The following is a 12,401-nucleotide window of genomic DNA, read 5'->3' as shown; positions in this document are numbered from 1 at the left end:
GACATAATCACAGACTATATTAATATTTGAATAAACTTCAGAATGCACCACTTCCAATGTACACTAAACAATGCACCTACGCTTAAATCAGTGTAACATTCTGTTGAACACAAAACAACCAACAACCAAATTATTGATTTTCGTAGTAGCTGTCCACTTTTCATAAACAACACAAGTCCGTAAGAATAATTACGTTTCTCAGATAGCTCGCAGATCTTTACCTTACACTTCGCTCCACAAACTACAAAAGTCTTAAAAAAATTTACACACTCCACACTTTTCAAATTTTGAATTAAACTGGACGAAGCAATCGGTTGATCACACGACACTCTCAACTATGAACACTCGAACTTTGAAATGTCAAAACGACTACTATATCTCGCACGACTTCATCTATCGATCTATCGTTCACAATACCGCCATCTTATAATGTAATAACCAGAGAGCGAAACTTGTTGCCTGATGGGAGAGAGACAAGTGGTTTCAAGTTAAATGTGTAGTAGAGTTCCTCTACTGTGTACAATAGAAGGCAGCGTGGGTCGTACCCCGTTGAATTACTGTGCCTTAGTTGTTCGCTATTTACTTGCTTTACGAATTACTTTTTTTAATTAGTTATTTTACGACGCTTTATCAACTGCGACGAGTAGCTTACATCATGGGTTTGAGATAGAGAATTTCGCATTAACTTCGAAAAAAATTGCGATAAAATATTATATTTCGCGTTTTATCGCTAATTAGTTGTAAGATAATCGCAATAATTTATACTTTTTTTATTGGGTTATTTTAGGACGCTGTATCAACATCTAGGTTATTTAGCGTCTGAATGAAGTGAAGGTGATAATGCCAGTGAAATGAGTCCGGGGTCCAGCACCGAAAGTTACCCAGAAATTATAATCTATACTAATAATAAATCTGTAGCCAACATTTTTCTGGTAATTTTCGATTTTCCAAAAATAATTGGTGTTAACATGTATAATTAACCATCCTGAAACCGAAAATAGCTTTTTTGAAATTTTTGTTTGTATGTCTAACTGTCTGTATGGATGTTTGTTACCTTTTCACGCGATAATGGCTGAACGGATTTCGATGAAAATTGGAATATAAATTAAGTTCGTTTTAACTTAGATTTTAGGCTATATGGCATTCAAAATACGTTATTTAAAAGGGGGTGTTATAAGGGGGCCTGAATTAACTTATTAAATTAATATCTCGCTTATTATTAATTTTTGTGAAAACTGTTACATAACAAAAGTTTCTTTAAAAATTATTTCCGATAAGTTTTATTCTTTGAAAAATTTTGACAGGATTGATATTTAATGAGCTAAGTGAGTTTTAAAATTAAAATAACTGCCATCTAAGGCCGTGTAATCAAATAAAACACAAATGACAGTCTATAAGGGGCCTCGGACAACAACAATCGAAAGCTATGAAGCATAGCCTACATAGAATGTTTCTGTGTTTGTATGAAGTAATATCGGAAGCTAAATTAACCGATTTGTATAATTAATTATTATTTCACAATTGGAAAGTTAGTTTCTCTAGATGGACATAATGCTATAATGTTATTACAGTAACTTCTGAGTGAATCGAGGACTGGTAAGATTAAAATAGCTTCTTGTGCACAGAAAACTTGATAGGCTATTCTGTACATTTTTATTCTATGCAAAATTTTGATAGGACTGATATTTAAGGATATACAAGACTTTTAAAATAACAATACAATACATTTTCACCGCCGCCTCAGATTATAGCGTTGTTGTTCCTGCAGTAACTCCTATGTGCAAAATATAAAATTTTTGAGTAGAAAGAAAAAACACATTTATTCATTCCATGGCAATGGTACATAGGAGATCGTGAATTCTTACATTTTCGAAAGAAAGAAATATAATTACATATCACGTATCACTATTTAAGTTATTTGAAGGGTTCAGAACCATAGTGGGCCAAGCACCATTTACTGAAGACGTAGAAAACAAGGATTAAAACTGAGTTATTAGTTCATAATTCAATGGAAACATATAGCAAGTAATATAAAGTATACACATTAAAACTAAAAGATATGTCAGTCTTCATTAAACTATGGTTGCATGTAATAACAATAAAAAAAACATGTTAAAGGAATTGTCATTGCACCAAATGAGTGGTCTCTGGATCAAAATGATCGCATTTAATTTTTGAAATACAATTTAAATTAAGTAACATATTAAACGATTTATTCTTCTATCAAACACGAATGTTCCCTGGATCAAATGTCCTATTTTAATTATGTAATTACTTTATATTTATTTCTAACGGGTGCAGCGGAGCGCACGGGTACGGCTAGTTTCGTATAAATTGGAAATAGATTTTTTAAATTAAAAAATAACCCTATATTACGAACTCGGCATCAAAATAATGATAAAGAAGGTTCCATGCATCAATAATTTGTACTTTTATTGTTATCAGTTGATTGTAGGATGAAAACACAGCTTATTTTGTGTAATTTCTTAAATTTAAACATTAAGGATGATTTATGTTCTCTCTTTAAGCGTATAACCCATTTTAAAATAATTCAATACACAAACATAACTATTACATGAAATGCTCAATAAGTTTTTGTAGCTTTATTCTCTTCAGCTCTGTTCAACAATAACAACAATCCCGGTTGCCAGGCTACTATAGAAAACAAGAGATGCGAAAACAAATGAACGAGATGTATAAACAATTGAATGCTTTTTCGTATTTAATTATAAAAATATAGGGGTACCATTTGAAATTTCAAAGTAAGGATGGCTGGGGGGTTTTGTTTCAGACTTCCCCCTTAATATCTAAATTGACATGTTTTTTGTTTAAATTGAATTCAATTTAAATAATTAGTTATTTAGACCGGGAAGTTTTGAAATGAAAGCCATGTATGTATATATTTAGTAATGTATATGCCTGGACTTAGCATTGCGGAAAGATGGTCTGGCCGATGCTTACTGCATAATTACTGACGAATATTTTCCCCAGACCAAAAAATACAATACAGTTGAGTAAACATTAGTGTTTTCCCTGGATCAAATTCGTGGTAAAATAATTTAAGTACACTTTACCTTGACTTACTATACCTTTCTCCACTTTATGGTGTTTGATATGCATTTTTATGCCTTCTTAATGGCTAGCTCTTAATATATGTATCTTTATGTGTAACAAGTAATGTTATTTCGTGGAATTAAGGTTTTGCTAACGTACGTTATTAGTAAATTGAAATGCGGCTCATAAAATTCGTGTTTTAATGTAATTTAAAGCCGTCGTGACGAAACAGAGATGTAAAATTGTAACCACATAAAAGGTTTAAGTTCATTGCCGTGGGAATTCCATTAGAATAATGAAACTTAATAAAAATTTGTCAATAACATGAGCGTGTTTTGTTTTCGTTTTATTTAAGCTACAGCTTAGCAGTGGCGGTTCTCTGTTGGCGTATATGACGCTGCGATTCACTTTATTTTAAAAGTAAATGCTGGTATGTCATTTGTTTAATATTTATTGGAAGTACCTTCTGTATTATTCGACTGGTACTTCACAAAGTCATAACTTACATTAACCATACCATATTTAATTATGAAATTAATTCACAGGTGGCTTTGTAAATTACTCTGCATTTATCATAAAACAGAAGAACAACATAACGATGCGTCTTCTTTTTTTACGACAAAAACGAAACAAAAGCTATCCTGTGATTTCAGCTGAAGATTAATTAAAGTAAGCAATGACTTTTTGGTTTAGCCAATCAGAATTGATTATCAACATCATCTTAATTTGGGGTTCTTCTGGTGGTCTAAAGAGTATATTATTTATTAAAAAGTCTATTACTCAAGATTAAAAAAATTAAATCGTAAGAACTTCTTCACTGAATATGATTTAACAACTGTTAATTGTTTATTTATTTATAAATCTTCTATCTTTCGTAAGAAATTCCCTCATTCATTTAGATGTAACAGTGATTTGCATGATCATTTTACTGGAGAAAAATATGATAATCATGTCAACAATAAATTATGACTATTAAATATTTCAGTACTCCTAATTGCAGTACAATGCTCCGTTTATATAGGAGAAAGTCAATGTTTACTTACTTTCATAGATAAAATACATTAAGCAAATCCCTGCAATCAGTAAGCATCATGTTGAGGTAGAGAATGAAAATCCAGAAACACAGTAAAATATCGATCATACGGGAGTGGTTATTTAAGGGGTTAGGTACAGCTTACAGCAGTAAAATTTTGGAAATATTCAACATTTTTTTTTCCATTACTGTATCTTGTACAATAATGAAAATTAGCATGTATAAAACACTGTCCTTCTGCTATATGAAAAAATATTTTACGACTAAAAAAAATTATTATTATTTTTTTTTTTTTTCAAAATTCAGCTCACTGTGCAGTGATGAAGCGTTTCCCACATAACTAAAAAACTATCCAACATTCTGTGATGAAATCTTTTGTGTGTATTTATGCATGTCATATCTACAATATGATGCAAGATCACTTCTCCACCTCTGATAGATTGTCTGATAAAAAATAAAATAATTTAAGAAAATGGTCAAATATCAGTATTTTCTTCTAACACAAAAAAATATATATTATTTATTAAGGAATGTAGTGAAAGAGCATGATATTGTAAACATGAGTTTCAGCAATAAAATAAAAGAGAGAGAACATGAAAAAGTTAACAAGTTTATGAGTTATGAGGGAAACGCTTCATCACTGCACAGTAAACTGCCACAATTTTGAATTTCGAAAAAAAAAAGAATATAAATAATTTTATTTAAATCATAAAAATATTTTTTTCATATAGCAGAAGGACAATGTTTTACACATTCCAATTTTCATTATTATACAAGATAAAGTAATGGAGGAAAAAAGTGTTGAATATTTCCAAAAATTTTAGTAGTAGTAGTATTTATTTAACCTGGTAGAGATAAGGTCTTCAGACCTTCTCTGCCCCTCTACCAGGGGATTACAACTATAATATGAAGAATAAAATTACAATTAATATTAAATTTACAATTAAAATTACAATAAAAATTAAAGTACGACAAGATTACCTGATTAATGAAAGCTAGACATTTTATCATAGAAGTTAAGAACAAAGAATATTTTTGTATTTACTGAATTACAAATTAAACCTAGAATAACAAAATTCTATAGTGATGAAATTACCGGATATTGAAATATTTTGTGATATATTAAGAAAACTATTTACAAGAAACCATGTCTGCTGTAAGCTGTACCTAACCCCTTAAGAGTCGTTAATTCATTATAAAAAGTGAATCTGATACGTTAATACAAATTAATTTTATTTCCTAGCAGATATCTATCTATAAGATACCAATAATAATAATAATAATAATAATAATAATAATAATAATAATAATAATAATAATAATAATAATAGTTTGAGACAAGGCTGCAGTATGTCGCCGATTCTATTCAATATATATATATATGGACGAAATATTAAGAAAATGGAAAATAAAAATAAAGAACTATACACAGAATTTTAATGAAGATAATTTCATAATGACGATGCTATTCGCTGACGATCAGGTAGTAATAGCAAATAATGAAAATAACCTACAGAGAGCAATACATGAGTTATGGAAAATAAATAAGAACTATAATATGGAGATATCTGTACATAAGACTAAAACTATGGCATTTTGTGGCAAATCTCCTGTAAGATCTAAAATAGTAATAGGAAACAGTATCATAGAACAGGTAAATAAATTAAATTTTTGGGTGTTACCTTATCTTATAAAGGAGACTATGATCAAAAAGAAAAAATAGAAAAATTTACTTACATAAATGGAACAATAAGAAGAACCCTGAAATCAAAAGCTAGAAAAGATACATTGTTAAAATTTTATAAGGTGATGTCAGTGCCCAGTTTACTATATGGAAGCGAAACAAGGGTTATGAAAAAGAGAAATGCCTCTAGATTACAAACAAATGAGATGAAATTTTTGAGAAGCGTAGCAGGTTACAGGAAAATAGAACATAAAAGAAACGAAGAAATAAGAGAAGAACTTGAGATATATGAATTAAAGAACAAAATAGAAGAATATAGAAATACATGGATGTCTCACATTTCAAGGATGCAGGAGGACAGGATACCATATAAGTTTTGGAAATATAAACCTCGGGGAAGAAGAAATATTGGAAGACCAGCCAAAAGATGGATGGACCAATTTCAGTAGCTGCTACAGGAATCAATTTCCTAATGCATGAAGGTTGATGATGATGATACTTACATACTTACTTACAAATGGCTTTTAAGGAACCCGAAGGTTCATTGCCGCCCTCACATAAGCCCGCCATCGGTCCCTATCCTGTGCAAGATTAAGCCAGTCTCTATCATCATAACCCACCTCCCTCAAATCCATTTTAATATTATCCTCCCATCTACGTCTCGGCCTTCCTAAAGGTCTTTTTCCCTCCGGTCTCCCAACTAACACTCTATATGCATTTCTGGATTCGCCCATACGTGCTACATGCCCTGCCCATCTCAAACGTCTGGATTTCAAGTTCCTAATTATGTCAGGTGAAGAATACAATGCGTGCAGTTCTGTGTTGTGTAACTTTCTCCATTCTCCTGTAACTTCATCCCGCTTAGCCCCAAATATTTTCCTAAGCACCTTATTCTCAAACACCCTTAACCTATGTTCCTCTCTCAGAGTGAGAGTCCAAGTTTCACAGCCATATAGAAGAACCGGTAATATAACTGTTTTATAAATTCTAACTTTCAGATTTTTGGACAGCAGACTGGATGACAAGAGCTTCTCAACCGAATAATAACACGCATTTCCCATATTTATTCTGCGTTTAATTTCCTCCCGAGTGTCATTTACATTTGTTACTGTTGCTCCAAGATATTTGAATTTTTCCACCTCTTCGAAGGATAAATCTCCAATATTTATATTTCCATTTCGTACAATATTCCCGTCACGAGACATAATCATATACTTTGTCTTTTCGGGATTTACTTCCAAACCGATCGCTTTACTTGCTTCAAGTAAAATTTCCGTGTTTTCCCTAACCGTTTGTGTATTTTCTCCTAACATATTCACGTCATCTGCATAGACAAGAAGCTGATGTAGCCCGTTCAATTCCAAACCCTGCCTGTTATCCTGAACTTTCCTAATGGCATATTCTAAAGCGAAGTTAAAAAGTAAAGGTGATAGTGCATCTCCCTGCTTTAGCCCGCAGTGAATTGGAAAAGCATCAGATAGAAACTGACCTATACGGACTCTGCTGTATGTTTCACTGAGACACATTTTAATTAATCGAACTAGTTTCTTGGGAATACCAAATTCAATAAGAATATCATATAATACTTCCCTCTTAACCGAGTCATATGCCTTTTTGAAATCTATGAATAACTGATGTACTGTACCCTTATACTCCCATTTTTTCTCCATTATCTGCCGAATACAAAAAATCTGATCAATAGTCGATCTATTACGCCGAAAACCGCACTGATGATCCCCAATAATTTCATCTACGTACGGAGTTAATCTCCTCAAAAGAATATTGGACAAAATTTTGTATGACGTCAACAAAAGTGATATTCCTCGAAAGTTACCACAGTTGGTTTTGTCCCCCTTTTTAAAAATAGGTACAATTATGGACTCCTTCCATTGTTCTGGTACAATTTCCTTTTCCCAAATAGCAAGTACAAGTTTATAAATTTCGCTATATAATGCACTTCCACCCTCTTGTATTAATTCTGCTGGAATTTGATCGATACCTGGAGACTTGTACTTTTTCAGATTTTCTATCGCAATTTCGACTTCTGAAATCGTGGGTTCGGGTATAAATGGCTCAGCAGTTTGTATTTCAATATCGTCCCGATCATTTCTATTTGGCCTATGTACATTTAGTAGTTGCGCAAAATAGTTTTTCCATCTGTTTAGGATTGATGAAGAGTCTGCAAGCAAGTCACCATTCTCATCCTTGATCACGTTTACCCTTGACTGATATCCGTTCTTAAATTCCTTTATACCCTTATATAAATCTCGAATGTTTTTATTCTTACTATTTGTTTCTACCTCATTCAGTTTTTCCTTCAAGTAACCTCTCTTTTTATTCCTAAGTGTACGACTTGCTTCCCGTCTTTCATTGAAATAATTATCTCTATTCTCCTCAACTGGATCCTGTAAGAATTTCAATTTTGCCTGTTTCCTTCTTTCTACTACCATGCAACAATCTTCATCAAACCACGGTTTCTTTTTCTTAGTTTCATAATAACCTATGCTCTGCTCAGCTGCAATTTTGATACTATCTCTGATATTTTCCCACACGCTATTAACATCTAATTCTTTCTCAACTTCGTCGGAACTTTCTAAAGTGGCAAACCTATTCGAAATTTCGACCTGATAATTTTGCTTAGCTTCCTCGTCCTTTAATTTCAAAATATTGAATTTAGTAATATTAACTTGTTGCTCTACTCGCTTGGTTACTGATAATCTTTCTCTTAATTCTCCAATCACCAAATAATGGTCAGAATTACAGTCTGCACCTCTGAAAGTTCGAATATCTACTATACTAGTATGTCTCCGTTTATCTATCAAGACGTGATCTATTTGGTTGTGTGTCAATCCATCTGGAGAAGTCCAAGTATATTTATGTATATCCTTATGGGGGAATGTTGTACTTTTGACAATTAAATTTTTCGATGTGGCAAAGTTGACTAATCTAACTCCATTGTCACTACTAATTGCATGTAGGCTCTCTTTTCCAATAGTTGGTCTAAAAATATCCTCCCGTCCTACTTTAACGTTGAAATCCCCCAATAAAATTTTCATATGATATCTAGGAAACTGATCAAAAGTATGTTCCAATTCCTCATAGAAGCTATCCTTTATATAGTCGTCTTTCTCTTCTGTAGGGGCGTGAGCATTTATAACTATGATGTCGCACCATCTACCCTTAAGTACTAAATATGATAACCTGTCACTGATAAATTCGACCTTTTTTACTGCTGATTTTATTCTTTTATGTACAAAGAATCCTGTTCCTAATTGGTGATTATTATTTCCTTCCCCATAATACAACAAGTAATCTCCTATTTGTGATATGCCATTCCCATCTAACCTAACCTCTTGTACTCCCACAAAGTCTATTCTATATCTAGCTAGTTCTTTTGCTACTAATGTTACCCCTCCTGTTCTATAAAGACTAGTTACGTTCCAAGTGCCAAATCTCCAAACCTTATTCCTTTGCTGTGGTCGTGCCAGAGAATCAGTCCTATTCCGAGGCTTACTGTAGGAATTCGTAACAAGCTGTTTTTTACGGTGATGGGTTGTTAGCCCTTCGCCCAACCCCCAAGCTGGAGGACCACCCCTTATCGGCTGTCCACGACTGCTTATTCAATATATTCGCAGCTACCCTCCATATCTGGAGAATAATAATAATAATTATGAATAAAAAATAAATAGATAAAAATATAAATAAATAAATGAGTAAGTGAAAAAGTGAATAAATAAATAAATCAATTTAAATAAAATAAATAAATACATTTAAATAAATAAATATTTAAGTTTAAATAAAATAAATGAATAAATAAATAATAAAAATGAATAAATATTACCTTAAACTCTCAAACGAATTCTAGTAAATCGGTGGAGCAGTGTATTAGCTGAAATGAAAGTAAATTGTCTTTAAAGGAGATTGTCAACACTAATAATATATTGTAACAAGATTTAAAAAGTACATATTTTACAGAAGGTAGTGAGCCTAAGAACGGTTACGCAACTTACACAGAAGAGAAAAGTTCTTTGTATCTTCTTGAATTGCAGCTTCCACTCTTTCGACCGTAGATAATTATTCAGTTATGAGGAGTCATTTTGTTCTAAGAAGAAATTGTACGGGGATATAATGAGGAAGAGGCGTCGGAGGAACCGAAAGAAAAAATTAGCATGTCTAATGAATCTCGCAAGGAGCCTTGAAGATCTTATCTCTGTATTTCCCAGAATTCCACGAAATTTTCACAACTGAGATATGTTAATTCACACTACCAGGGTTGGCGACGGTTATAGGTAACGATTCTGTGAAGTTGAAATAATTTTCATATGTCTTTGATACTTGGGCCTTCTTCTTTCATAACCAAGTATATAATGAAAACTTACATAGCAGTACGCTGGTCTTCCATCCTGGCGACCCGAGTTCGATCTCCTCGTAATGGACTATAACATTTAGGTGATTGATTATTTACTTCAGTTGTCCTTCATTATGAAATGCCATTTCTTTGATACAAATTGTCTTAACACTAAATTGTAATTGTTTAACTCTTCGAATTACATGCAAATAAACACATCTACATTTAGCTATTATTATTATATATATATTTTAATGTACCGAAGTACATATGATATTTCCATGCAGATATTCTGCGTCATCACATGATGAAAGAGTGATGGAACGGAGAAAAATTCTCTCCGGCGCCGGGATTTGAACCCGGGTTTTCAGCTCTACGTGCTGATGCTTTATCCACTAAGCCACGCCGGATACAATCCCGACGCCGTTTAGAATCGTCTCTTGGGTTCCCTCTGGTGGCCGCCCTCTGCACTACGTCATAGATGTCTATGAACGCAGGACCGAAGTCCATACATGTGTTGAGGTGCACTCAGATGAGTGACTGATTGGCCGGGATCCGACGGTATGGGCGCCGTCTTAAATCACAAAGTGATTTATTACGCATATCATATATATATTTTGATGTACCGAAGTACATATGATATTTCCATGCAGATATTCTGCGTCATCACATGATGAAAGAGTGATGGAACGGAGAAAAATTCTCTCCGGCGCCGGGATTTGAACCCGGGTTTTCAGCTCTACGTGCTGATGTTTTATCCACTATTATTATTATTATTATTATTATTATTATTATTATTATTATTATTATTATTATTATTATTCCATTGTTTTCTGTGTTGCTGTTATTTATATATTCTATGCATTTGTATACTGGTTATATTATTATTATTATTATTATTATTATTATTATTATTATTATTCCATTGTTTTCTGTGTTGCTGTTATTTATATATTCTATGCATTTGTATACTGGTTCAGTGGAGGAGAAGGCCTTATGATCTTGACTCTGCCATTGAAAATAAATGAATTAAATAAAGTAAGAAATACTTTATCAACAGTAATCTCACTAGAGGTTTTGGTTTTATCGATAAATCTGCGAGTGGAACACGAGCAGATTCATCTAGAGAAAATCAGAACTCGAGTGGGATTTAATTGACTATTACACGATTAGAAGAAAGTATATAAAGATTAGAAGTAATAAAGTACTCTAATACAATAAAATATTAATTGACTTACGAAAATACAACTGTCTTCAAATGTATTATTGTACCATCTCAACATCACGCTAGATGGCAGTAGCTGTTTTCTTGTTATCAGTTGTGCCAACTATGGAATTGTATTGTATTGTATTTATTAACATTCCATGGTATTCATACATGCTTACAGCTAGAATATGGAACAAGTCAAAAAACTTAATACTATTATAAAATCTTAATTTATAGTCACAGTCTAGATGAAATATATACAGACGAGATTTACAATATAGTCTACTAGTACAACACATAGTTTTAGTATCAATTTCATGAAGTGTTATTGAATGTCATGAATTCACCTACAGAATAGAAGGCGTGAGAAATTAGGTACTTCTTTAATTTGGCCCTAAATAATTTTATTTTTTTGAGTTTCATTTTTTATATCGATAGGGAGGCTATTAAAAATTTTTACTGCCATATAACGTACTCCTTTTTGATAGCACGATAGACTTGCCGATGGAGTATGAAAGTCATTTTTTGACGTGTATTTATGCTATGAACCGTTGAATTAGTTACAAAGTTTTCACGATTACATACGAGGAAGACTATTAATGAAAAGATATACTGACAAGCCATGGGCATTATTTGTAGTTTTTTGAAAATAGTCCTACACGATTCCCTAGATTTGGCACCTACTATTATTCTAATTACTCTTTTTTGTAATAGAAATATGTTGTTACTATCTGTAGAATTTCCCCAGAATATTATTCCAAAACTCATTACCGAGTGGAAGTATGCAAAGTATATTGTTTTTAAGGTATTGATATTTACTATCTTTTGCATAGATCTAATAGCAAAACAAGCTGAATTTAGTTTGGGGGTAATTTCTTTAATATGATTTTTCCAATTTAACACATTATCGATTTTAAGCCAAGAAATTTGGTTGTTGTTGTTTCTAATAGGGATCTATTGTTAATTATTGCGCTAGAAATTTGCGACGTTGAATTTGGACAGGATTTAAATTGAATTATGTTAGTTTTGTTACAATTTAATACTAATCTTCATCGAACTCTGTGGACGGTTACTA

The sequence above is a fragment of the Periplaneta americana genome, chromosome 8 (assembly GCF_040183065.1).
Source record: "Periplaneta americana isolate PAMFEO1 chromosome 8, P.americana_PAMFEO1_priV1, whole genome shotgun sequence".
NCBI classification, from domain to species: domain Eukaryota; kingdom Metazoa; phylum Arthropoda; class Insecta; order Blattodea; family Blattidae; genus Periplaneta; species Periplaneta americana.
This window is presented reverse-complemented; position numbering follows the sequence as displayed.